Here is a 25,959-nt window from a genome sequence, read left to right as displayed (position 1 = left end):
ACAGAGAATAGAAGGCCATATGACAGACGGCCCCACACGGGGTAATTGCTGGTAGCGGATTGAAAAGGTGGGGAGATTTGGTAAGGTTAGATCACACCAATTCTCTCTGATCTTCCTAATGGAGGGAACATTGTGCTGAGGCCTGTTTAGACACAGGGGTATTTGTTGTCCAGTCTTCCTTTTATCACTGTTCCATTACATAATGGAGTAGTAGAAATTCTATTTGAGTAAATTATCATATCCGACATTTCCTCTCTAATTTGTATTGATATCAAAATTTGAAGTTTCCACTTGCATTATATGAGTCTGGCTCTATGGTGTTTTGGGTGGTAGTTTTTAATCCATCCCTTTTGCAGAAGTTATGAAAGGCGTCGACTGAGTTTGTCGTATAACAAGCATTCCGTTCCACTGAGAAGATGAGTGAGTAGGGTAAATGGGAAACTGGCGTTACTGGATTGTGTACTGATTGATAGGACGCAAAGAGAGACTTAGATATGAATGCATTAAGAAGGGCAACTGGTGGGATATCTGATCGTTGTTTGGTGAAGGCGCGGATAAAGGTTTGTAAAAGTATTGGGAAAAGAGGAAATGCTATAGGCGGGAAAAGGATGGTGAAAATGAGTAAGCTTGGAAAAGAGGTTTAAATGAAAAGATACCGAGAGATTGAGTATAGAACGGCAAAAGGTAAGAGGAAATGAAGCTGGGGGATTGGGCGAGGAATTGGGGATGGAGTTATTTAAGGGAAAATATTGCTGACATGTGCGAGAAAAGTTTGTGGCATGCGGAAAGAAGGAAGTGGGCATAGTGTGTGGTAGGATAACGAAATGAAGCTGCTAATGAAAGAAAAAAGAGAAGTGTATAAGCGGTAATTACAGAGAAAGAGTGCGAGTGATTGGGAAATGTACAAGAGAAAGCGGCATGAGGTCAAGAGGAAGGTGTAGGGGCTGAAAAAGAGGGCAAATGATATGTGGAAAAGACCGAGTACCAGCAGACTTCAGCGAGAACAGAAATATGTTTTAGAAGGTGTGAGAAAGACAAGAGAACAAATGGGGGCATCGGTGAAGGGGGTAATTCAGGAAATGGTGACAGGTATATATGAGAAAGAAGAAGAGATGCAGTGAATACTATGAGGGACTACTAAGTATTTCTAATTATTTGATGGAAAATGTAGGGTGTTTGTCTCGGGGAGATACAGGAAGTAGAAGATACATGGATCGTTCTTTGGTGAAAAGAGAATAAGTGCTGAAATCCTTGTGTAAGATGAAGTGTGGTAATGCTCTTGAAGTGAATGGGATTGCAGTTGAATTTCCCCAAAAAGGAATGGAATGTGACGTTGATTGGTTAGTTAGCAATTTTAATGAATGGTGAAATGCCAGAAGATTGGCAAAATGTATGTCTCCTGCCGATGCATGAAGGCAAGGCATGCATCCTTTGCTCCCTTTCACTTAGGCAATCTTTGTTCCATCGAAGGCGTATCCCCATTATTACTGCATAAAATTTCAATATTTTATCAGCCTCCCATAAGGAATAGTGTCTTATGTTTTCTAATAAACCAGATACAATCTACTTAGTGTTCCCTTTTATCTAAATCAAAGCACACTCACTCGTAGAGATTCAAGAGGTTCGTTGCACATTCTTAAATCCGTTTTGTCTCGTGTTTCGGGAATTTCTTATCTGTCGGAAGTCATCCATTTGTTTTCTGATGATGTTTTAGTACCTTACACCCTCGTCATGGCGACTGATCTGTATTTCGCTGAACCTCAGCACTTCTTCCCGGTCACTTTGCCTATCTCCTTCGATGTCTTGGACCGTATTTCAAGGCGTCTGTCTAGCGTATTTTTGCACACATCTTTTGCGTATATGGTGTGTGTGTGTGTGTGTGTGTGTGTGTACACGTGTGTGTGATTACTGATTTTTTGTGTGTTTCGGGGGAACGTTTCGCACTTGTGTTGCCCCGATTTTAAACCTTGTACATATGTATTTTGTCTTCACTCCTTGTATGTACACACACACACACACACACACACACACACACACACACACACACACACACACACTAGCTTAAACTGGGTACCCTTTTATCGATCAACCCAGAGGGAAGGATGAACACCTGGGTTGAATGTAGGCCATCTCCCACGCCCTGGTCCCTAATGCATGCTGCTGTGACCCATGGCTGGCCCGTGCTGACTCATGGTTAGTGGTGCTAACCACTATACCACGGAGGCCCGTGTGTGTGTGTGTGTGTGTTGGTAATTGATTACCCATTTTGTAAGTGCTTATCATAATCCTCATAAGCTGCACCACCGTCTCCATGCATAGACCATTCCACCCATTCCCCACTATGACACTAACCCAGTATTTTCCTAGCCTTCCACGTTCTCAGCATCTCTCTGATCATGGCCTCTGGTAACTCTGGCACTGCTGCACCTTGCGAGGAGCTGTTCACTGTCAACGTCATTCATTTGATTCAGTAAATTAAAAGCTATCGTCAGATGACTCTCTCTCTCTCTCTCTCTCTCTCTCTCTCTCTCTCTCTCTCTCTCTCTCTCTCTCTCTCTCTCTCTCTTCTCTTCTCTTCTCTTCTCGATTTCCTGCAGGTTTAATGGCTTTACCCTCTTGCCTAATTGGCTAGAAGAAGTGATTAATTCACTCTTGGCCTCAAATTTACCGAGAGAACGATCTCCCTAGTTATATTGACGGTTCTCAGTTTACGTCAAGAAGAATAATTTTTCGTCTGATTTTCATTACAATCTCCATGTTTGTTTTCGCCTTCCCAGTTCCTGGAGGCTTAGCATCTTGTTATGCCATCTAGAATCTAGGAATGGTTGTTTATTTGCTTAATTGCTCAAAATGACTGTGTGTGTGTGTGTGTGTGTGTGTGTGTGTGTGTGTGTGTGTGTGTGTGTGTCTGTGTGCTTCCTCATATGTATTTATACATGTCCATGACTCATAATAATACGTTTTTACGATATCCCGAATAAAGACATCATGGGGCTATATTCGTAATGGGAGAACATGTTGTCTTACACCGAATTTGTACAAATGATGGAGGTAATAAGGCTTAACTTTGTTGATTATTGATTATAATTTGACGTTGACGGCATCAATAACCCTTGGCAGTCAGGAGGCCTGAATCCCGACTGACCAATCAGCTCGCTCACCAACCAAACGGAAACAGAAAACGTGTGAAACGATGACGGTGACGTGAACGCTTTCTTTATTTTTTCATGTAGCAATCTATCGCCAGCGTTACGAAATTAATCGTCCGTTTACCATATATATATATATATATATATATATATATATATATATATATATATATATATATATATATATATGGCATTCCCGGGAGAGGAGATGGGGATCATATGTCATAACGGTAATTCTATTACGAGACCTGAATGGTCTCTGTGGTCTCCCTTAACTGACATCAAAGGCCAACCACCCTCCTCATCTCCCTGGACACCGACTGTGAAACCCAGCCTCTCTCTCTCTCTCTCTCTCTCTCTCTCTCTCTCTATCTGATATATATATATATATATATATATATATATATATATATATATATATATATATATATATATATATATATATATATATATATATATATATATATATATATATATTCCTATGAGTCCACGGGGAAAATGAAACACGAAAAGTTCCCAAGTGCACTTTCGTGTAATAATCACATCATCAGGGGAGACGCAAGAGAGAAATATAACAGTCAGTTGTCCAAAGCTGCTTCTCCTGTGTCGCATCTCCAACTATAATCTCCACCTTTGTGTCCACTTAGTGTTGAGTAGAATTACTTACTGCTCGTCTGGCAGGTACCCAGTCTCTCCCTAGTTTCTGTAACTGCGCACAGTTCTTCGAGTATTTGAATTCCTGCCTTATGGCATTATTTTCTTCACACCCAAGCACTGGAGTCCTCTATTTCAATGTACACAACAATGAAATTGTTTGGCTCTACTCGAGATGATTCCAGTGGAATCGAAGCCCTTTCTTTATATCTCATTAATGAAACTAAAGAAAGTTAAACATCCATCATGGGTTCCGGATCATTACAACCATTCTGTCAACACAGTTAACTTTGTTTTTATACTGAACTTTCTCTTTTTATGTTCTACCTTCTACAACTTGTCTCCATCACTTCTAAATTGGCAAGTTCAGACATTACGTAACCCGACGTGAAATGCTAGCTTTAGTACTTTGGGAGGGTTCTAAGTTCTTCCTTGCACAGTTTATACTTACTTTGCTAAATTGCTTCCAACTGTATTGAGATTACAGCAGAGGACATCTTGGTTAGTGTTGAGTACCACTTTCCTCTCCTCTGCTAATTGTTGAACCTCCTCAGTCATGTTTGGAAAGGTCTTCGCATCAGGGACAGCGTGTATTGCGGCAATTCTTCCAAATTCTTGTATTTCATGCCATTCTTATTTCCACTCAGTATTCTGAAAAAGCAGTTGGTCATAGTTCTATGTCAAGTACGCATTCAAAAGATTTTAATGAGCCAATTTTATTTCTTCATCTTATAAACTTTTTGGTCCTTAACGAAGAGCATCTTCATTATCTTTGGGAGTTTAACCACTCCTCTCTACCACCTCATGAACCAGTTGAACTGCTCTTTTGGGGCACCACAGTTTTTTCTGACTCTAGTCTGCAATATATCATACCCTCTCCTGTATTTTTTTTGTACAAGGCCTTCCCAGTACTCTTCCAGATACGAATGGTCAGGGCGTATGTTTTGTACAACATACTTCCTCTTGTATAATGTAAGTGTGACTCTGAGTTAGCTCCGTTCCTTGACCGTCTGTAACATCTTTGTCAAAAAAAAAAGAAAATAATCTTATTCTTAGAAGCTTGTCCAGGTGCAGCCCATCCCTACAAAAGAAGACTGCTGTAACCCTCTGCTGACTATATCGTGTCATCTTTCTCACCACTGTTCCCAAAGTCTTTGAAACTCTCCTTAACTCTCACTTTCGTAAACACTTAGAATTCCATTCTCTTGTTGCAGTTTTCCAACATGGTTTTTGCGGTGTAGGATCTAACGGTCTGTTGTGTCTCTCTCACCTCTAGTGATTTCTCTTGCCATGCCCCTCGACATTTCTAGAGCAGATTGCATGGTGTAGCGTTAGTCATTACTTACTAGCTTCCATCCTCTGGGCTTTCTGTTTCTCTTTGTGATGGATTGTATTGTTTTCTCTCTGTTCATTTCATCGTGGTCGTCGTTTATTTAGCGAGTTCTCGCTCCTATCCTTTTAGCAGTGGTGTATCCCTCACACAGCGTTCTGTTACGTTGTTAACCGTCTGTCTTCGCTCCATAAGTAGTACCTTGGTTTAATTTAATCATATAAGAAACTCTACGCAGTGGATATCGCCAAACTGCTTCTCGAAAGCTGAGGGGATTTTAAAGGTCCCGAATTGAATTTAGCTTTTGAAAATCAGGTGTCTCACGTAGAGCACTCGTTATGGCCATTATTTTGGGGTACTGCTCACAAATTCGGGTGATCTTCCTTCACCTCTCTCTTAGTCAGACTGAAGTCATGAGCCTTCCAATTTGTCAGTTCTCGCGGTATTACCTCTGGTAATCATCCCTTTCCCTCCGCCATAGCGTTGTACTCTACCTGCTTTTCAGTGCTCTCGTGACCTATCTGCTTGTGCCTCTGCCGCCAAGATCGGAACCCTCAACACCCGCCTGGATGTTGTTTCCAATAGTTATCATGTGGAGACCAACCACACGAGGATTAATCTTAATAACACTTTACCTCTAAGAACAAAGCTGGGGAGTTTTCTTGCTTCTTTCACTTTCCTTCTGGCCATAACCTTTCCACCTTTAAGAGCCGCGTCTAGGACTCACCTGAAAAACTCAGATTGATTTCTTCATTTTTCCTCAGACTTTTCATTCTACTTTTACGCCTAGATGGCCACGATTTGGGGCGTTTTTTGCCTCTGTTAAGCCTGCTGCTGTATAAGAAATATAAAAGAGCATTAATCGTAATTTTAGTATTTTTACAATTTGCGTTATGTTAATGATATGAACCTCTTCTTGGAAATATATTTTGAAATCGTTCAAGTTAGAATTCCACATATTGTCCGACATATGTATTCAGTATGTTCTGAGTCACATACTGAAATGTGTTTGGACGCTGAAGGATGTAAAAGTGGTAGATATTTTACTCTGTGAACCTCAGTATTTTTCTTTATTAATTTTCTATAAACATAATTCTAATTCAAAATCATAAGAGCAAGGAGAAAGACGGAGGTCCAATTCCTCCTCTGTGAGCTCTTAAAAGACTTGACTATTCTAAACCCTGAGCACAACTCTCCGACCCTGGAACATGAGAGCACGATAGTACGACCCTTGGATATAATGGCACAACCCTTCATCTAACCCTTACGAGTCAGGGAAAAGCCAGAATCATCATACCTAAGTGTATGATGAACACCGGTTCAGCCTTATCATATCTTTTCCTATCGCTTGCCACCCCTAACTAAGCATATACTATAATCTGTTCTCTGCAAATTGATAATGGCTTGACGTAACTCACTTTCCTACTCGTCTGACTGCCAGTGGCTCCACGTGTCCATTCTTCATCCTATCGATCAATATCAGCATCAGTATCAGCTTATCTTTCCCACACACATCACACAGGCTGAGGATTTCGCACCCTCCGTGTGCGTCAGGTGACGCTGTCTCGGCAAAATAAGTCTACCCTTCCCGTCACCCTATTCAGCTGACACTAGTCCACATATGGCATCACTCCTGACCCCTACCGGCCCCTGTGTAATATACATTACCCTCCCTTCCCTAATGCTTATTTTGGCTCACTACACAGTAACCTTCTGTACCCTACCAGCTACATCGTATGGCCATACTGTGCCCTGGCATCCCACCTCCTGACATTGCCTCAAGACACACAGAGAATTCCTCCCTCCCCGTTGGTGAAACGCTAGCTCAGTATTTTTCACACCCCTCTCTTCTGTGTTGCGGACATTGCGTTATCATATTTTCACATGCCTCCCTTGCTGGGTGACGCTGATTTGAAAATGGCTCCCCTGACGTTCGTTTAGCAAACACTAGCCAGTTTCCTCTCCTGTTGACAGTGGTCCTACATTTTGTACTGCGTCTCCCCCTTCACCATGACGGACGTGTCTTTCACATACTGTATCATTCCTTCTCTTCCTGAAAATGTCAGACTCTCTTCCTCCTGTCGCTTGACAGTGGTTCACCATATGTTACGCTTTCTTTCCCACTGCTCACTCGGCTCGATATATTCCACCTTCTCTCTGCTGTTTGGCGCTGGTGTCACGTCCTGTATACTCCATGATGAGTATAGTTCATCATATTATAGTCTCTCAATTTCCCCCCCCCCCATGCCTGACACCTATTCTCCAGCGTTTGCTTAAGACGCGATGCCTTCCTACCTCTATTGTTGACACTGATTCAGCATTATATACGGTACCCTTCCCATCCCTCACGCTCCACGCTTGCGGATATTGATTTAACGTGCGTTGACAAGCTGTTGCCCTACTTTGCTCAGCCATCGCCAGCTTTTGTTCAGTCGTCGCCCAGTTTTTCCAAGTTGCCAACAAACCTCAGCTGCCACCTAACCTTCCTCAAGATAAAGCGTCGTATAATTAGCTTCGCCAAGGTCGCTCAGGCTAAAGGTTTTTTTTATCCGAGTTCAGTATCAGAGAAAGCGTTGCTCTCTCTCTGTGCGATACAGACCCCTCATGGACCTTATCTACGCTCGAGATGCTACGTAGAGGCTTTGCCTTTCTAGTATTTAGTCATAGGAGAAAGAAGTAAGGTCTGTAACCAAAGATGTTAGTCGGAGAGGCAACAGATGTAGAAAACTTGATGAAGTATGGAGTCGACGGCAGGCATACAAGCAGCAGGTATAGTAAAGGTAATAACGAACTGTGGAGTCAACAGCGAATAGCGTCGTGCTCATGGAATGAGTAGGATCTCTGATAACTTCCAGTAAGTGTTAGAAAGGTTGAGGAATACACAAGCAAAGATAGATCCATGCCAGCCACATACAGTGTAATGGATAAGTTTCCCCATTGCCTTTACCTTTTAGTCAACCCCCAAAGCTTCTGCCTCGTCAGACTGGACTGAAGCCTCTGCCTGGTCGGCATCAGTAAAAGCTTCTGCCTCGTCTGCATCGCCCACATAGAGTGAGTGCCAACTCTAATCACTCTGAGGTATTAGGAGAGGATGTAGATAAACTTGACATAATCCTCGCAGGATATTCCATAGGTATGCAGCAGAGCGCCAAAGTCTGCGGGAGACATAGAGACAGACGGATCTGAATCTCTGATCTAGGACGAGAACGGACAGTGACTTGGAATATTACCTTATCACGAGATCCAGGCATCATATTGATAACATGGTCGTCAATGGCACGTTCCAGGAATTGGAGTACAATTACAAGAGAGTAATCCTTATGTTTAGAGATGAAATTATTCTTAATCATACCTGAGGGAACGACCGAAAGAAAACAAAAGAATTTTAGATGTATTTTCTCCTTGCACAGCAACCCATTTGGACGGGGCAAATTCTTGCCTTCAGTCCAGGTTAAGAAGCACACTAATGCGTGAAGGGGAGAACTACAATGAGAATCAATTTCATTTCTTAAGCTTTTGTAGACTCGACTCAAAGTTGGAATAGTTATCGAAAGTGATCAACAAGAAGAGGATAAGAAATACATTCATTTGTATGACAAGGAAAGAGCGGGGTAACATAACGGTCAGTCTTCATATACATGGTCTCCACAGAGAAACTATCGGATCCATCCGTGTGTCGCAGGTGCACTTAGATTTTGCTGAATGATATACACGTCGATAGCTTAGGAGAGCACTAGCCGAAACGTTACCTTTGGAACAGAAACTGTGAAGCAACATCAGAAGCTAATTTGCTGGGGAATAACCACCCGATTGTACTTGTTGCATCCTTGTCTGGCAGAGTTTTAGAGCAGAACAAGTACACAATCATCGACAGAATTTTGGCACGAGATGAGTTCGTCTTTGGAGCTACCAAACGGGGTGCACTTAGTGTTCTGGAGGCCTTATGTTTATGTAACTTTGGTGCTGATGTTGTTGGTGTGGGGAGTAAATGTCACGTGTGTGTCTTATGCGATGCCTCTAGTGTTATGGTGCATTGTTCACTGTTAGTGAATGTTCAGTCAAGAAGACTGAAGGGTGTGAGAAGCATTCGTGTCTGTTTGGAGCTTTACACACACACACACACACACACACACACACATATATATATATATATATATATATATATATATATATATATATATATATATATATATATATATATATATATATATATATATATACATACATATATATATATATATATATATATATATATATATATATATATATATATATATATATATATATATATATATATATATATATGTATGTATATATACTTCCCACGTATTCCCTGCGTGTCGTAAAAGGCGACTAAAAGGGGAGGGAAGGGGGGTGGGCTGGAAATCCTCCCCTCCCGTTTTTTAACTTTCCAAAAGAAGGAAGAGGGAAGGCCAAGTGAGGATACTTCCTCTAGGGCTCAGTCCTTTGTTCTTAACGCTACCTCGCTAACGCAGGAAATGCGAATATGTATGAAAAAAAGATATATATATATATATATATATATATATATATATATATATATATATATATATATATATATATATATTTATATATATATATATATATATATATATATATATATATATATATATATATATATATATATATATATATATATTTATATATATATATATATATATATATATATATATATATATATATATATATATATATATATAGTGTGTGTGTGTATGTGTGTGTGTGTGTGTGGTGGGGTGGGGAGTTGTGAACTACCCTCATTTTTTTCAAGGTTGGATGGCAATTAACTTTTAGCCGGTAACCACAATTGCGGTCTTACATTTTCTTGCTTTCAACGCGGATAATTAAAGTTGTTCAAGACAAAAAGTTGTCGTTAATGGCGGGAAGTGGTTCGGGCAATTTCGGCCGGGGGCGGGACAGTTAGAATGGGGAGGTACTCACACTGATTCGACCGTGGCTATTACTACTACTACTACAGGAGAGACGCGGGCGGGAAGGGAGGGAATCTGGTGCAGCTTTATTAGAACTGAGTTTGCGGGAGGAAAGACGGGCTATGGAAGGAAGGTGAAAATTAGCCGAGACTTCGAGATTTGCTGGGGAATAGTCGCTGACATGGCTACGGCCATGTCGAGCGGCGGAGTTTACTAGTGAAGAGACGGCCGCCAAAAAATTATTAGCGGTCACACGTGTTATATGGAGTTAGCTGGAGGGAGGTAAAAGCCGGGGCGGCTAGAAGGGGAGGTAGTCACGCTGATTGGATGGGGAGGCGGGGCTTGAGAGTAATGCATCTCTTACATCAGAAGCGCAAAAGCAGAGGTTAATCTCTTCCATCATGAACGTTGAAGGGCGACTAATTATCCCCGTGGGCATGGAGGTGGAGGGGGAACGAGGCATTATGTCGGGCCGGAGTTGTGTGTCAACAAGGGTCCGGGGGTTGAGGGTGCCACCACAGGCTACGTGGTATACAATGTAATCTTCGCCTCCTCACGTTCAAACCCACGACGGTGTACAGGATGGAATGCTGGTATTAGCCTTATGTATGTTTCAGACGTAGAACGTTGCTTGTACAACGCCTCTAGTGCCCTGACCTGTTGCTGTCTATACCCTTTTAGCCCCTTACAACCAACTGAAGCACTTGCTGTATGGTACCCTAAAGGCTTCCAATCCTAAATAGAAGACATGTTATATCACATCTCTTGGATACCAGAGTTAGAGGCCATTATGGCCAGAGATGTAGCCTGCCTTGCTATGGTTCCCTTGCACTGCGAAAATGCACTTTGCATTTGGTGAAATCTTTTCTTAAGTAACCTGGTAAATGCTCTGTCGTCGACGCCTAACGCCCTAGAGACTATCACTCACCCATATCGATGACGTGTAAGTCATACAGGTACCATTATTGGGAGCTGTGTAGGAGAATAATGAACTTGATTCATGTTGGTACCATTTCCAAATTACTGAGTTCAATTTGTGACCGTCCCTAGATGTGTAAATTCTTCAGTTATCTGGGCGACTTGTGAAAATTCCTACAGTCTTTACGCTCTCCCGCAGAATGAAAACATACCTGAACACTAAATATCTGATATCCATCCTTGTTGGCAACGGTTCAGAAGAACACAGTGGCAGCAGCAGACCCAGAACTTTGGGATACAAGGTATTGCTCCTCTTTGGCGCAGGTTGAGAGCAGTTGCATCGCCAGCCGATGGGGTTTTTAAAAACCAAAACAAACTTTCACCTTCGAATTTCACTTCTCTCAGCCAAGAGGATGTTTATTCCAGAGAGTTCTCTACGTACCTCCCGTTCCTTTAACGTTACCAGTTTAACAGTCTCTCGTGAATAACAGTGGAAGTGGGTAAAGAGAAAATAAAAAAAGAGAATAGATTGTAAAGAGAGTGACCAAGGAAGAAGATACGAGGACTTACGAAGACATTTTTTTTTTTGCTAGTGGCAGAGCTCGCGCGTAGTGCTCACCGTTCACCGCAGGAAAATCTAGGGTTAGTTACGCGTTGTCAAGTGTTACGTATGAGATGACGAGACTCTTATGTTTTAAAAGCCCGCGGCCCACATGTGGGTGAGGTAGAAAGAGAAGACAGATCCCTAGGCCAAAGGAGCGACTCTTTGACTCTCATTGATGTGTTGGCTCACGGAGCCAGCCGTCGCTGACCTCCTGATACCCGTGTGGACAGTACTGGAAGTACACCTCCCTGGTCGATGGCTGCCTACCAGAGAGAGAGAGAGAGAGAGAGAGAGAGAGAGAGAGAGAGAGAGAGAGAGAGAGAGATCGGAAAACCAGGTTGAAAAAAAAAAAAGAATGCGTGAAGTGAAAACGTGATTAAGCCCTTGTTATAATTGGTTCAAATTCTCCCACGTCTCCCCAAAACCACATTTAGTAATTCATATCATGAGAATGCTTGATAACCAGGGAAATATACTACATTTGTCGTACCTCGGTTTAAACTAAAAGACTCTTCCCAGTGCCTCTTCTTACTCTGATATATACCATACTGTTCTCGAATCTTCCATGAAACTATAACCTTTGGTAAATATTTCACAACCTATCCTCCTTGTAATCACCAACTTGGCGTTGGTACTTCCTTAACCATAGTCTTCTATGTATCATGACGTATGACCTCATCACGTCACTAACCTTTTTCATGACCTGTTTTCTGTGACGTCGCTAATCTGGAGTCGTCCTTCTACCCCACAGGGTTCGGTTCCTTGGCCAACAGAGGTGTGACTCACACACACGTTTCGTCAAATGAGGTAAGTTGTCATACCCTCTTTCTGTGGGCTCTTATTTTAATATATATATATATATATATATATATATATATATATATATATATATATATATATATATATATATATATATATACACACACACATACATGATCCAAATGGTCTCCATAGCCACACTATGACCAGTACGTTACCTTCTCCATCTCTCATATTGCCACTCGTACTCCTAATTAGAATTACTATCACCTTAGCACATAGATAGGCCAGCATATGTATATATAGCTTTCCATCTTCAACTTGTTGAGAGAGATGCAGTCCTTACGTCCATCACCTCACCATCACTTTTAACAATTCCACAATCACTTTTAACACTCAGAAGGCTTTAACATAACATTTCAGTGATATCCTCGTAATACACTGCATCGTCTTACAGTATCCAATACTGAATGCTCTGATCTATTGTCCACAGCTGCATAGTTCATTGCTATATGCCTGTGAACAAGTTACGTAAGTTCAGTGCGTTTTAAATAGAATTTCGTTTAATAGGTATTCATATTACAGAGCAATATTCGCTATATATGTCCTCACCGCCGTGTCACTCTCCCTTTAAAAGTGGGCAATAACTATGTTAACCCGATCTGTTGATTTGCTGTTTTTGCCCTTGATTCTCTCGATGTGTATTATCTGTTAGTATTTTCAAAAGGGGGAACCATTCAATACCCAATAACATGTAATTACTTTTTATGTGTTTGCTGGGGAGAGTTTTATGTTCCTGTTGCCCGGTCTCTTACCCTTGTTTATATGTGTATCATATCTTTACTCCTATGTATGTGTACACACGTACACGTACACACCCCAGGCTAAGCCAGTTACCTATTTATCGACCAGCCCCGAGGGGAGGATGAACACCTGGGTTTTGTATAGGCCGAGTGCCACGCCCAGGATTCGAATCCAGGGGGATCCAACCCCTGGATGGCCTATTCTGCTCCACAGAGGTCCGTAATATATGAGATCTACTCTCTAAAATAACGTCCAAGAAGAAAAAAAAGGAACCTCAGTGTACACGCATATATGTGCATATATACATACAATTCCTGGAAGTCCTCGAGTCGTGGAGGGTGTTTGGTTATGTTCATAACATGATTTTGGCCATTTAGGGTTGAGCATTGAAGCAGTCGTCCCTCTTCATTGATACGTAGGTAGGAAAGACAATCGCCTGCTGTCAGTATTGCATATCCTGCCTGCAGGATATGGATTTATCACGCCGCACTATCATGAAGGGTGTGCGGAAAGACGCACCGTTTTTAGGCACTATCCTCAACCACTACATATGCGAACATGGAGAAGCATGTTGAAATGTTTTAAGTCACGCTAGTGTAATAGAACCCCTCGTCATGGACAGCAGTGATTACTCCTTTTCCCCATCTGGCACATGAACGTTTCAACACACAGTGTGCCGACACAAGGTCTTTCTCACTGGGTTAGAGTTCCTCATAAGGTTATCGCCACAGACAGTGATTCTGTCCTGGTAATGTACATATACAGACACAAAAAGGGTGGCTGGCGCCACCTGTGGTGGACAACGAGGCTACGACAACCCACCGATATTTGTAAACTCCGAGGTATACACGCAACGTTGCCTGGCTGATGAGTGTGACAGAGAGGGAGGGAGACCTGTGAGGGCAGTTTTGCTCCGCTCCGGCTCGGGGTTTATGAAGGGAGGGAACAACACCTGAGGTATGTTTGAGGGGACATGAAACCTCTCTTACCCGTCCGTGTGATGCTGTCACCGAGGATCTGTGTGAGACAAGACACACATGCTCACTAGTACATGCCTTCTCTCTCTCTCTCTCTCTCTCTCTCTCTCTCTCTCTCTCTCTCTCTCTCTCTCTCTCTCTCTCTCTCTCTCTCTCTCTCTCTCTCTCTCTCTCTCTCTCTCTCTCTCTCTCTCTCTCTCTCTCTCTCTCTCTCTCTCTCTCTCTCTCTCTCTCTCTCTCTCTCTCTCTCTCTCTCTCTCTCTGTGGCAGCCAGTTTTCCTTTTTTGTGTGTGTTTGTTGTATGTTTCACGTTGCATGTAGTGATGTCTACTCTGTCTGGATCTATTGTGTCGCGTGTACAGGATGGGGTATTGTGTGTGTGTGTATGTGTGTGTGTGTGTGTGTGTGTGGTGCCGTGAAGTCTCTTTGCTCAGAGATTACGTGAAGCACTTTAGTGTGTCATTACCCTTACTGCTATTGGTGTCTTACGGGGACAAAGTCTTACACTGGTATCGTCTCGTGTTCTAACCTTGTGTAGTTACTATGTCTTAACATTATCTTTACACACACACACACACACACACACACACACACACACACACACAAACACACACACACACACACACACACACACACACACACACATAGCTTATGCCACCTTACCCATCCATCGACCAGCCCCAGTGAGGAGGATGAAAGACTGGATTAGCTCTGATCCGGTTACCCCGTCCGGGACTCGAACCTCGACCCGTTAGAGTAATAATAAGTCGAAGCATAACCCATGAAGAAATTGTCTTTTAACTTATACGTAAAATAAAAACATACAGAGAAACCAGTTGATGTTACCAGGATCACATCCTACACGGCAAGATGCGATCCTGGTAACCTCTACTGATGTCTCAGGATATTTTCCTCCATCTGTGTTTTGTCATTATTTGCGTCTGAGGATGTGGTGAAATACACGAAAGCGCTTAAGCAAATTTTTCTGTTTTGATGTACCTTCGTTGTCTACAAGTTTTTTGTGTGATCGTCACGTGTCTGCTTCGTGAATTCATCATATATTATGTGCCTATATATATATATATATATATATATATATATATATATATATATATATATATATATATATATATCATACTAATCTCCAACTGCCAGGATCGAACCCGGGTCCCCTGCTTAGGAGGCGGGAGCACTATTGCTAGGCTATGATCACCCCTTAAAGGGAAACGACTATTCGAGTACTGTGTGAGACGTGAGACGAAGGATATTCGATTACATAGTACATAATAACTTGGTCTCCAAAATACCTTCTGATGCATTATACGGAGACGAATGTAAAACAGTGGACAAAGATTACTGGGTAAATCTAAACCCATAACATAGGAAACTGAATCTGGATGTGGATTAGGGACTGACTCTCAGACAGGGAACAACAGAGTGATATGAAATGAGAAGCACAGAACCATACGTTCCATCATCTGCATCAGCGACCTGGTGACCGGATTCACCAGTTGAGTAACGGAGTTTGTCAATATCACAGAAATAGGAAATGTAACCGAGTCAACGGAAGACGAGGGAAGGTTCAAAGGGATTTGTGTAAACTGACTGAGCGGGTCAGAGACATGGAAAATAGATTTCAAGATGAATACAGAATAATCCACTTTAGCGCCCGATTACAAATCACGAATACAGAATGCTCGATAATCCGAACGAAAAAGACTTAGGAGAAATTATCATGTAATTATTATGTATAAAGACTCTGGAGTAAGATGCCCAGCTGCCGTCAACAAAGTAAACAATACTCCCTCTTTCTACCACTGTAGTCAGCCCTCATTTGGTCACCAAAGCTAGCCAGATACGAAGGTAAACTAGATCGGAGACGATGAAGAGCAACCATACCAATCCGGTAACTGAAAAGAACAAGTCTTATGAGAAAATACTCTAAGACCCACCATTATTCCCTCTGCTAAAGCTCAACCTCCGAGGAGGCTTCACAGAAGTCTTCAGAATACTATATAATTCGTGACGTAACACACGAAGATTTTCCCACTTCATAGAGAAAAATTCAGCGACCGGATATAACAGTATGATGTAATACCGCTATGGGTAAAAGCTATCCTCACTTAGAGTGCTAGAGCATTGGAATAAAGTCTCTTTAAGGTGAAATGAAAAGCAAAGGTTGTCGCAACCTCTCACATCAAGGCTAGACAAAATAAAAGCTTTGTTACCTGTAAGTAATCCTGCTCCAGGAAGAGAATTTTAAACTTGTCTTTCCTCTCCAGACTCCAGCCCTCCAGTGCAGCCGTCTGTAAAATTGGTCGAGAACTTTTCCCGTTCACACTTCCCCTATAAAATTTCCATGGCAGAATGCTTCCCCTATACTACATTCTCTCTCTCTGTCTCTCTCTCTCTCTCTCTCTCTCTCTCTCTCTCTCTCTCTCTCTCTCTCTGTCTCTCTCTCTCTCTCTGTCTCTCTCTCTCCCGGTCTCTCTCTCTGTCTCTCTCTCTCTCTCTCTCTCTCTCTCTCTCTCTCTCTCTCTCTCTCTCTCTCTCTCTCACGTTGGTGGTAGCCAGCCACCGGCCAGGGAGGCATTTTCCTAGTACTACCCGCCTGAGTATCGGGATAGTAAAGGCTTGCGAAGTGAGCTCGCAATTCAGCAGCTGCACTTCACGTATTTCATCTCAATATCCCAGTCATCAACCCGTACTTGCAACAGCTGGTTTTTCTTAACATTCAGCGTCTCCCTAACAAAATCACAGACTCATTTTCAGATTATCTTTAAGCTGATTTAGAAGCTGGCGTTCACTCTTTCCCTCCTCCCCATCCTAATCATCTTCACACAGTTATATCCAGCTAATCTGTATACCCTCTTAAGCTGGTGCACTGCAACGGATCCTCTTACCCTGCACCATAACAAGACGTTTCTTCCCCTTTCCACTCCTCCACGTCTCTCGTGTTGTCTTGTTCCTTGAATGTTATCATGTCATCCTTTCATGCCGAGTCTGCTTATCCTCAAGATGTTGATATAACATACAAAACACGTTACACCCACACTCATTACCATCTTCATTCAGAATGAGAAGGAAATTACTTTTGATGTGTGTGTGTGTATTAGAGTGTGTGTGTGCGTATATGTGTAAGAGTGTGTGTGTGTGTGTGTGTGTGTGTGTGTGTGTGTATGTGTGTAAGAGTGTGTGTGTGTGTGTGTGTGTGTGTGTGTGTGTGTAAGAGTGTGTGTGTGTGTATGTGTGTAAGAGTGTGTGTGTGTGTGTGTGTGTGTGTGTGTGTAAGTGTGTGTGTGTGTATGTGTGTAAGAGTGTGTGTGTGTGTGTGTATGTGTGTAAGAGTGTGTGTGTGTGTGCGTGTATGTGTGTAAGAGTGTCTGTGTGTGTGTGTAAAGTGTGTGTAAGAGTGTGTGTGTGTGTGTGTGTGAGTGTGTGTGTGTGTGTGTGTGTGTGTGTGTGTGTGTGTGTTACCGGACTCCACCTTCATGAGGCTACACCGCGAGTTAAAAGTTACCTCAGGGAAGGCTGTATCACTGGGATTACAATCTCGTGAAAGATCCTCTCACCCCAAAAGGAGTCCACACTTCCCTGCTGTTGGAAGTTGCACAGCTTTGGGCTGAAGGAACCTCTGGAAAGAGATCCAGGGTAACACCAGGACTCTTCCTTAAGATTTTATGAAATATAAAAAAAATCGTCCATATAATTGGTCCAGTATAGAAAACGAGCGAGCCTTTGCATGTACGTATATAGTCGTGGCCTGGGCTCCAGTGTGGTATCAGTTGTGGAGAGCCACGTAGTATACAGTGGTTCATGGGGATGACAGTTGAGAGTAGATTTGATAAACTATGACTACGTCATTTGCTTCGGTGATACAGTGAGCTGTGTCCTATATTCAGAGTCCACATACATGTAGACAAGATAGTAGTACATCAGGAAGTGGGCAGCATTGCTCATACCAGTAGTGTTGTGGAGCGGGGAAGTTATTAGGGTTGTGAGCGGGTTTGGGCTGCAGTGCTATGGTCGAATTTTGGGCATATAAGTTGTGTCTGTGCTGTGCCCTGTTGTGACTTGAGCGAATGCGTTGTATGATACATAGGAGTTATGGTATTGTGAATCATAGTGTTGTGAGTAAAGAGATTGTAGGAGTATTGTTATGTAGGCGGCAGGACTGTAGCATACCTGTTGTGTTATTTTTTTGTGTGTTGTCAGCAGGAGTGTCGTGGGCTGTAGAGCTGTAAACGGCAGCTTTGGTGTTTATAGAGTCGTTATCGACAGATTTGCTTTGTGTGATGTTGTTAGCAGCAATGTTGTGGTCCGCAGTGTTGTTAGTGGTATTGTTGTGGTCTGTAGTGTTGGTAGAGGCAATGATGTGATCTGTAGTGTTGTTAGGAATAGTGTTGTAGTTGGTAGTGTTGCTCGTGGCTGTGTTGTGGTTTCTAGTGTCGTTAGCAGCAGTTTTTAGATGTGTGATGTTGTTAGCAGCAGAGCTGTGGTCCGTGGTGTTGTTAGCAGCAGTGCTGTGGTCTTTAAGTGTTGTTAACAGCATTGCTGTGATCTGTAGTCTTATTAGCAGCAATGTTGTGATATTTAGTGTTGTTAGCAGCAGTGCTGTGGTCTGGAGTGTTGTTAGCAGCAATATTGTGGTATGTAGTGTTAGCAGTAGTGCTGTGGTCTAGTGTTGTTAGCAGTAGTGCTGTGATCAGCAGTGTTGTAAGCAGCAGTGCTGTGGCCTGAAGTGTTGTCAGTGGTGGTGTTGTGACCTTCAGTGGCTTTAGCTCCGGTGTTTATGGCGGCAAGATTTAGGATGGCAATTTTGTGGTCGCTATTGTTGGCAGTGTCCGGCCAGTGTGGGCAATGTTATGGGCGTCAGTTGTCGCAGGAGACAATGGTGTCAGCGAAATGGTTGAGGGCGATAGTTTTGTGTCCACCGACGTTATGGCGGCGCTGAAGACAGGTACAGTATTATATCTTTTTTCCTGTTTTGGCACAAGTGACGTCGACAAAATCTTGTAGAGAGAGAGAGAGAGAGAGAGAGAGAGAGAGAGAGAGAGAGAGAGAGAGAGAGAGAGAGATCTAAATTTGGATGGAGGAAGGACTGTTCTAACGCTAGGGTAATGGAAAGGTATCATCTCATGAGCCCAGGACACACAGGGAACTGTAGGGCAAGATGTACATGCTCTGTGTATCTTCCTAGGTGTTGGAGACTATTAATGGTAGGTGTAGCCAGCATTAGTTCCACTCATGTTGGCTGGTGTATGTCTGTGTATTCCAGTCTGCTGTGTTTTGTTTAACTGCTCACACGTAGATTTTTTTTTTTTTTTTTAAAGTCATTAACTTGTTCATCTTTCTAGTCTTTTTTGTATTACTTAGTTGCACCATGTTGGATTTTATTACTGAAATGTTATTCAAAAAGAAATATATCTTTTACCGCGTTATATGTATGTATATATATATATATATATATATATATATATATATATATATATATATATATATATATATATATAACGTATACATATATAATCATTGTTAGCAGCCTGACATGAGAATTTGATATCCTTACTCTGACGTGTAAACTTAAAGATGTAACATATTTGTTTGAACGGAGCAGGGCATATGCTTGCTACGTCATGGGTCATTTAGCCGACTATGAATAATCGAATTTCGTGGAACTGTTCCTTGGAAAGAACTAATAATGAATCATGGGAAGACAGTGCGTATGTCTCCCATCTTTGGGGCAAGACAGTAACGTTATACGTGTGATACATACGGAGAGCCACACGCGTGAAGACATCGTCGCCACGCTAAGCATTCATCTTCCCTAATGCCTCCAGTCCGGTCTCTTTTCTTGCTTCGAGGATGTGGTTGTTGATGAGTGGGTGCCGCTTACCTCATAGTAGTGGTGTTTAGTGAGCCACACCACCACCACGTTGAAGGTAATGGTGACTTAGTGAGGGAACAGCCTTTGTTTCCCCTTATAACAATGGTGCACGGTAAAAATGCCACTCATCTCTCACAATATTGAGGTGAAGGTGCTTCATTTTCTTACTGCTGCGATGCTTGATAAAGGAGGGGGTCCATTACTCACTCAGGAGGAGGAGGAGGAGGAGGATGCTTGGTGGGAAACAGCACATCCTCACGATGGAAGTGCTTATTTGAGCTCTCTTTCGACACTCATTTCCTCACGACGGTGGATCTTGATGAGGCGAAGCGAATCACTCCTATTTAACGGTAATATTTGACTTCAGAAACACTAATCTCCTACACTGGTGGCTCCTTATGATGAGTGAGTCACGTACCACGGCAGTGTTACTGAGTGAGGTGACAGTTGCCTTTCTCAGTGGTGGCTGTTTTTTCATGAGTAGCTACTACTCAGTTCATCCCTCTTGGTTGTAACTGTTAGTCAGAAACACCATTCCTTCACCGAAGTGGTCTTTAGCGAGGCACCGTCACTGCCTCACAGTGGTAGACCATCGTAAAGGGCTGTGAAGGAGACTGCTACACCTTCTCTTCTCAGGGCAGTGATGCTTAATGAGGGGCGACCACTCCCTCATACTGATGACGTTCGGTTGGAGACACTGCCACTCCTCAGTGTTGGAAGGCTTCCACTCTCCCTACTGGAAAAGAAAAGAATATAAGAACTTCATAATCTCAGTGAGAATCTTTCGTTCAGCAGTACGCTTTTATATCTTTCCATATATGATGTGTAATCCTACCCGCATCCAGTAATTAAACCTTTGGTCAATATTAGCCTGAAACGATGACAAATGGGAACTGAAGTCAAAGCAGATAAAAACCAATTAATTGACTCTCGGATTCGGAAACGTAATCACACTGTGAAGTGAAAAAGGGAACCAGCTACTGACATCAAAGATAGAAGATTTGCGTCACGATCCTGGGCCCGGTGATGGCAAGACTTTCAATCACAAATTTTTTCCTCTTTTGTGTTTGATTTACGCTATTTGAATGCAGTGAAAAAAGAAAAGCATCGCCTGAGTACTGCGTCAGTCACTATATCTTATCACAGTCTCGGAGGTTTTGTTGAATCTCGTAATAAGTAAGTTTATCAAACTAGAGTCTCTGTATATCGCTAGAATATGCAACTATTTTTTTTTTATGACAACGTTTATTTTCTTTGATCCTCTGGGTTTCCTCTTGCTACCTGTAAAACCAAGTCAATTATTCCAGTCATATGAAAAATGTTTAACGCTTACAGACTAAAAGATATTTGTAAGGTAGAATAAACTGTGTATGAAGTCTGTTGGGGATGAGAGAGCCTGGGAAGTGAGTCAGTTGTTGTTCGCTGATGATACAGCGCTGGTGGCTGATTCATGTGAGAAACTGCAGAAGCTGGTGACTGAGTTTGGTAAAGTGTGTGGAAGAAGAAAGTTAAGAGTAAATGTGAATAAGAGCAAGGTTATTAGGTACAGTAGGGTTGAGGGTCAAGTCAATTGGGAGGTAAGTTTGAATGGAGAAAAACTGGAGGAAGTGAAGTGTTTTAGATATCTGGGAGTGGATCTGTCAGCGGATGGAACCATGGAAGCGGAAGTGGATCATAGGGTGGGGGAGGGGGCGAAAATTTTGGGAGCCTTGAAAAATGTGTGGAAGTCGAGAACATTATCTCGGAAAGCAAAAATGGGTATGTTTGAAGGAATAGTGGTTCCAACAATGTTGTATGGTTGCGAGGCGTGGGCTATGGATAGAGTTGTGCGCAGGAGGATGGATGTGCTGGAAATGAGATGTTTGAGGACAATGTGTGGTGTGAGGTGGTTTGATCGAGTAAGTAACGTAAGGGTAAGAGAGATGTGTGGAAATAAAAAGAGCGTGGTTGAGAGAGCAGAAGAGGGTGTTTTGAAATGGTTTGGGCACATGGAGAGAATGAGTGAGGAAAGATTGACCAAGAGGATATATGTGTCGGAGGTGGAGGGAACGAGGAGAAGAGGGAGACCAAATTGGAGGTGGAAAGATGGAGTGAAAAAGATTTTGTGTGATCGGGGCCTGAACATGCAGGAGGGTGTAAGGAGGGCAAGGAATAGAGTGAATTGGAGCGATGTGGTATACAGGGGTTGACGTGCTGTCAGTGGAGTGAATCAAGGCATGTGAGGCGTCTGGGGTGGACCATGGAAAGCTGTGTAGGTATGTATACACGTGTGTGGACATGTGTATGTACATGTGTATGGGGGGGGGGGGTTGGGCCATTTCTTTCGTCTGTTTCCTTGCGCTACCTCGCAGACGCGGGAGACAGCGACAAAGTATAAAAAAAAAAAAAAAAAAAAAAAAAAAAAATATATATATATATATATATATATATATATATATATATATATATATATATATATATATATATATATATATGCGACTTAGACTTTAAGAATCCACGTGCACACGGCGGTAAGAAATATATATATTCCAGGTATGTTCAGCATTCTTAGAAATGATCATTACGACTCGTGTTGTCTCGGTGAGGTTGGTATGCGTGTACGTGAGACAGACTTCCAAATAATGATGGAGCCCCACTTTATACTTATTCTCGTCGAAGTATGAAGTATATATATATATATATATATATATATATATATATATATATATATATATATATATATATATATATATATACATATTGATCATATACATGATGATTCTATACATGCCGTTAGCAATCGATATATTGCGATATCATATAAGCAGGGCTACCAGTGTGAGGTCAGACCAATGGGCATTTCTCAGAGTCCAAGCTTGGTCCATGGTTTAATATTGTTTCACACAAGACGTGGTAACATACTTTTGCTACCATGTGTGTATAAGCAGCGGTGATATCGCTATCACAGATAAGTGTGGACGGTTTTACCAGCCCGCACGTATTTTAATTCTATATTCATATGTTACTTCATTTATGGAATTATTATATCTTTTTGATTATTTTAATTCTATATTCATATGTTTCTTCATTTATGGAATTATTATATCTTTTTGATTATTTTCAACATTGTTTTGATGTATACATGATACTTAACCATTATAAAGAAATATACGTTGGAGTCGATTGACACCGATTGGGTAATACCTCTTTCTGTTATGTATTGAAGGTGACTGGGGTTGTTAGGTTCTGTAAAGGCATTTAACGTCCGTATGCTCACCTTCCCCATTCATACCACATGCTCCGCATTCCCATTCATACCTCAGCCAAGAGCTTAACCTTCAAACTAACAGAAAATCTTAACCTGCATGTATATAAGTACGCAGATTGCTTAGTTACTAGAATATATATATATATATATATATATATATATATATATATATATATATATATATATATATATATATATATATATATATATATGTTATCCCAGGGGATAGGGGAGAAAGAATACTTCCCACGTATTCCCTGCGTGTCGTAGAAGGCGACTAAAAGGGAAGGGAGCGGGGGGGGCTGGAAATCCTCCCCTCTCATTTTTTTTTTTTTTTCCAAAAGAAGGAACAGAGAAGGGGGCCAGGTGAGGATATTCCCTCAAAGGCCCAGTCCTCTGTTCTTAACGCTACCTCGCTAATGCGGGAAATAGCGAATAGTATGAAAGAAAAGAAAAATAAATATATATATATATATATATATATATATATATATATATATATATATATATATATATATATATATATATATATATATATATTCCTATGAGTTCACGGGGAAAATGAAACACGAAATGTTCCCAAGTGCACTTTCGTGTAATAATCACATCATCAAGGGAGGCACAAGAGAGAAATATAACAGTCAGTTGATATACATCGAAGAGACGAAGCTAGGACGCCATTTGGTAAACATATGGTTCTTGAATTTTTTTCATTCTTCCCTGTTTAATTATGAATCACCACAGATCAGCGCTGCCACAATCTAAAATGCTGACCATAACCATAGCCTCTCTTTCTTGGAAGTCGCACGTATTTACGGTAACCAAATCTGTTTCCCAAAAGCTGTGGGAGTGTTGCTGCGAACATTACTCTCCAGAGCAGCTGTGTCAGGGGGGTTTTGTTGAAACTAGTAGACAGTAGTGCTCACATACCTGGGGTGACTCTTCCTCCACTTCTCCGTTGTCCAGAGTGGAGCCAGAAACCATCCATGTCACCAGTTCTCTAGGCATTGCCCCACTCCAACTACTCTTTCTGTCCACAGCGAGATTGCTGCTCGTTTTCCTATTGTTTCGGTATTGTTTTGGACACTGGTGTCATGAGTTATCTGTGTGTGTCCCTGCCATGAAGCTTTGAGCCCGTGGTGCTTGTCTGACCGGTGCTTCCCATAGTTTCTATGTGAAGACTGGCTACACGCAGATTAACTGTTACGATACCTCATTTGCTCAAATGGCTAAGCTGTGAGATTCTCTTCCCTCTTTCGTCTTTCCCTATAACCATTCTACCTTTAAGGGTCAGATCTCCAAACCCATGAGAAACTCGTGATAGTTTCTCTCTTTATTTTCCTTTCCTTTTTTTTTTTCTCGTTCGAAATGACCATGATGAGTGAGGGCGTGTATGCCGCGCCATATCGGTCACTCTAAGGAAAGGCAGTGGTTACACAGCGAGCGAGGCGTCGTCTTCGGTGAGGCTGTATCATCTTCATTGGATGGAGAGATCAGTCTGGTTGAGGTTCTTAACGTTTCAAAGAAATCAGTCATTTTCCTGCTCCTGCGTGTCGTTCTGTCTTGAAGCTGCATACTGTGTATAGATATATATTGTATACCGTATACTTCACGTATATTCTAATACTCCAAAATTTCGTTAAAAGAGGAATGTGTGGTTTGGGAGTTGCACTGGGTGAAAGTGGATTTATGGCTGACAGGAAGTCAGGTAATCTTTACAGGAGCTAAATTTATTGTAGTGGGTCATGCTGGAAGATTTTCCTTAACTTCTGTGTGTGGACTCAGAGACTCAATGCTGTACATGGTTTTGTCAAATTCACTTCGTTTTTTATGTTGTCTTATGAGCTGGCATAATTATCATCCTCATCATATTAATAACTGGGTAAGGGTATTTCTTTTGACTTAAGTCCGTACAAAAATTTTGGATGATAAAGTCAATATAAATTTTGGATAATAACGTTATGAGGATATTCATACACGATTTGAGGGATTACGTCGTCTATAACTTGTTATGAGATGTATATACAAAAAGTTGAGATATATTTATTTGATAATTTCAAGTATTCCTGCGTCTGTCACTTTGCTTTTATAAGCGTTTGTTTGTTCCTATGTCATGGCCGAACTGTAGCACATAAAGACCCGCAAATTTTGGTTGTAAGCACCTCAGAACCTGCCTGGGCAAGGGTTTAAGGTAGAGTTCGTTGGCCTTCAAGATTCTTCTGAGGCCACCAGAACCCTTACTGATTACATTTAGTATGCAACAGTACATGCAGTGTTAGGAAATTTAGCATTAGGCTCAATTCATTGTTCACTCAATGATCGTTTGTCTTGATATATAAAACTTAAGCTTCTTGTATATTGCTATAAAGCTTTTTTCAAATAATTTTTTTTTATTTTTTTTTACACCCTGCAGCACCGGACACAAAAGCTATATTCTGGAAATATATATATATATATATATATATATATATATATATATATATATATATATATATATATATATATATATATATATATATTTCTTTCTTTCAAACTATTCGCCATTTCCCGCATTAGCGAGGTAGCGTTAAGAACAGAGGCCTGGGCCTTTGAGGGAATACCCTCACCTGGCCCAATTCTCTGTTCCTTCTTTTGGAAAATTAAAAAAAAATGAGAGGGGAGGATTTCCAGCCCCCCCG

At 41.6% G+C, this 25,959-nt stretch overlaps 1 long non-coding RNA gene across 1 annotated transcript in view; it reads left to right on the top strand.

Moving 5' to 3' along the window:
• The window catches only part of LOC139749679 (uncharacterized), a 450,989-nt gene that overhangs the window by 213,737 nt on the left and 211,293 nt on the right, over positions 1 to 25,959 (top strand). The window contains exon 3 of the long non-coding RNA XR_011713011.1: positions 12,359 to 12,414. This is a non-coding gene — a long non-coding RNA (uncharacterized lncRNA). The remainder of the gene's footprint in view (positions 1 to 12,358; positions 12,415 to 25,959) is intronic.

Source organism: Panulirus ornatus, chromosome 8, assembly GCF_036320965.1.
Source record: "Panulirus ornatus isolate Po-2019 chromosome 8, ASM3632096v1, whole genome shotgun sequence".
NCBI lineage: Eukaryota > Metazoa > Arthropoda > Malacostraca > Decapoda > Palinuridae > Panulirus > Panulirus ornatus.
This window is presented reverse-complemented; position numbering and strand designations above follow the sequence as displayed.